The 2,500-nt window shown below is 47.0% G+C and overlaps 7 non-coding genes across 7 annotated transcripts; all 7 read left to right on the top strand.

Annotated features, from left to right (window-relative positions):
* Positions 1 to 205: 205 nt before the first annotated feature.
* LOC145149793 (5S ribosomal RNA) lies at positions 206 to 324 on the top strand. Its single transcript, XR_013730639.1, has one exon. It is a non-coding gene; the product is annotated as a 5S ribosomal RNA (ribosomal RNA).
* A 229-nt stretch (positions 325 to 553) lies between these two features.
* Positions 554 to 672, top strand: LOC145153675 (5S ribosomal RNA). Its single transcript, XR_013734170.1, has one exon. It is a non-coding gene; the product is annotated as a 5S ribosomal RNA (ribosomal RNA).
* Positions 673 to 902: 230 nt separating this feature from the next.
* On the top strand, positions 903 to 1,021 carry LOC145155252 (5S ribosomal RNA). The gene has a single exon (XR_013735701.1). It is a non-coding gene; the product is annotated as a 5S ribosomal RNA (ribosomal RNA).
* A 231-nt stretch (positions 1,022 to 1,252) lies between these two features.
* On the top strand, positions 1,253 to 1,370 carry LOC145150055 (5S ribosomal RNA). The gene has a single exon (XR_013730885.1). It is a non-coding gene; the product is annotated as a 5S ribosomal RNA (ribosomal RNA).
* Positions 1,371 to 1,601: 231 nt separating this feature from the next.
* LOC145152333 (5S ribosomal RNA) lies at positions 1,602 to 1,720 on the top strand. Its single transcript, XR_013732856.1, has one exon. It is a non-coding gene; the product is annotated as a 5S ribosomal RNA (ribosomal RNA).
* Positions 1,721 to 1,949: 229 nt separating this feature from the next.
* Positions 1,950 to 2,067, top strand: LOC145150189 (5S ribosomal RNA). Its single transcript, XR_013731013.1, has one exon. It is a non-coding gene; the product is annotated as a 5S ribosomal RNA (ribosomal RNA).
* Positions 2,068 to 2,286: 219 nt separating this feature from the next.
* On the top strand, positions 2,287 to 2,405 carry LOC145144962 (5S ribosomal RNA). Its single transcript, XR_013725959.1, has one exon. It is a non-coding gene; the product is annotated as a 5S ribosomal RNA (ribosomal RNA).
* The last annotated feature ends 95 nt before the right edge of the window (positions 2,406 to 2,500 follow it).

The raw sequence follows: 2,500 nt of genomic DNA on the forward strand, positions 1-2,500 counted from the left end.
TTTTTAGATTTTACGTGCGGTTTTTTTTTGTTTTTTTTTCTTTCTTGCTATATCTATGCTCGGGTGGCCTCCGCTTCATGGTTCATGGTTTTCGTATTTTTGCAACGGAGCCGATCGGTCACGTGGGTCCCACGCCTCGCGTACGAAAACAAAGGAGGTTCTGCGTCTTTTAAGACATAAAAGCAATAAGCATGGATAATATTTCGGGTGCGATCATACCGGCACTAATGCACCGGATCCCATCATAACTCCGCAGTTAAGCGTGCTTGGTCGAGAGTAGTACTAGGATGGGTGACCCCCTTGGAAGTCCTCGTGTTGCACCCCCCTTTTTCGTTTGCCCGTTTGCGTTTTTTTAGATTTTACGTGCGGTTTTTTTTTTGTTTTTTTTTTTCTTGCTATTTCTATGCTCGGGTGGCCTCCGTTTCATGGTTGATGGTTTTCGTATTTTTGGAACGGCGCCGATCGGTTACGTGGGTCCCACGCCTCGCGTACGAAAACAAAGGAGGTTCTGCGTCTTTTAAGACATAAAAGCAATAAGCATGGATAGTATTTCGGGTGCGATCATACCAGCACTAATGCACCGGATCCCATTAGAACTCCGCAGTTAAGCGTGCTTGGGCGAGAGTAGTACTAGGATGGGTGACCCCCTGGGAAGTCCTCGTGTTGCACCCCCCTTTTTCGTTGCCCGTTTGCGTTTTTTTAGATTTTACGTGCGGTTTTTTTTTTGTTTTTTTTTCTTTCTTGCTATTTCTATGCTCGGGTGGCCTCCGCTTCATGGTTCATGGTTTTCGTATTTTTGCAACGGAGCCGATCGGTCACGTGGGTCCCACGCCTCGCGTACGAAAACAAAGGAGGTTCTGCGTCTTTTAAGACATAAAAGCAATAAGCATGGATAATATTTCGGGTGCGATCATACCGGCACTAATGCACCGGATCCCATCAGAACTCCGCAGTTAAGCGTGCTTGGGCGAGAGAAGTACTAGGATGGGTGACCCCCTGGGAAGTCCTCGTGTTGCACCCACCTTTTTCGTTTGTCCGTTTGCGTTTTTTTAGATTTTACGTGCGTTTTTTTTTTGTTTTTTTTTTGTTTCTTGCTATTTCTATGCTCGGGTGGCCTCCGTTTCATGGTTGATAGTTTTCGTATTTTTGGAACGGCGCCGATCGGTCACGTGTGTCCCACGCCTCGCGTACGAAAACAAAGGAGGTTCTGCGTCTTTTAAGACATAAAAGCAATAAGCATGGATAGTATTTCGGGTGCGATCATACCAGCACTAATGCACCAGATCCCATCATAACTCCGCAGTTAAGCGTGCTTGGGCGAGAGTAGTACTAGGATGGGTGACCCCTGGGAAGTCCTCGTGTTGCACCCCCCTTTTTCGTTGCCTGTTTGCGTTTTTTTAGATTTTACGTGCGGTTTTTTTTTTGTTTTTTTTTTCTTTCTTGCTATTTCTATGCTCGGGTGGCCTCCGTTTCATGGTTGATGGTTTTCGTATTTTTGGAACGGCGCCGATCGGTCACGTGGGTCCCACGCCTCGCGTACGAAAACAAAGGAGGTTCTGCGTCTTTTAAGACATAAAAGCAATAAGCATGGATAGTATTTCGGGTGCGATCATACCAGCACTAATGCACCGGATCCCATCAGAACTCCGCAGTTAAGCGTGCTTGGGCGAGAGTAGTACTAGGATGGGTGACCCCCTGGGAAGTCCTCGTGTTGCACCCCGCTTTTTCGTTTGCCCGTTTGCGTTTTTTTAGATTTTACGTGCGGTTTTTTTTTGTTTTTTTTCTTTCTTGCTGTTTGTATGCTCGGGTGGCCTCCGCTTCATGGTTCATGGTTTTCGTATTTTTGGAACGGAGCCGATCGGTCACGTGGGTCCCACGCCTCGCGTACGAAAACAAAGGAGGTTCTGCGTCTTTTAAGACATAAAAGCAATAAGCATGGATAGTATTTCGGGTGCGATCATACCAGCACTAATGCACCGGATCCCATCAGAACTCCTTAGTTAAGCGTGCTTGGGCGAGAGTGGTACTAGGATGGGTGACCCCTGGGAAGTCCTCGGGTTGCACCCCCCTTTTTCGTTGCCCGTTTGCGTTTTTTTAGATTTTACGTGCGGTTTTTTTTTGTTTTTTGCTATTTCTATGCTCGGGTGGCCTCCGCTTCATGGTTCATGGTTTTCGTATTTTTGGAACGGAGCCGATCGGTCACGTGGGTCCCACGCCTCGCGTACGAAAACAAAGGAGGTTCTGCGTCTTTTAAGACATAAAAGCAATAAGCATGGATAATATTTCGGGTGCGATCATACCAGCACTAATGCACCGGATCCCATCAGAACTCCGCAGTTAAGCGTGCTTGGGCGAGAGTAGTACTAGGATGGGTGACCCCCTGGGAAGTCCTCGTGTTCCACCCCCCTTTTTCGTTGCCCGTTTGCGTTTTTTTTAGATTTTACGTGCTGTTTTTTTTTGTTTTTTTTCTTTCTTGCTATTTCTATGCTCGGGTGGCCTC

Source organism: Lactuca virosa, chromosome 1 (genome assembly GCF_052849685.1).
Source record: "Lactuca virosa cultivar CGN04683 chromosome 1, Lactuca_virosa_CGN04683_v6, whole genome shotgun sequence".
Lineage (NCBI taxonomy): Eukaryota > Viridiplantae > Streptophyta > Magnoliopsida > Asterales > Asteraceae > Lactuca > Lactuca virosa.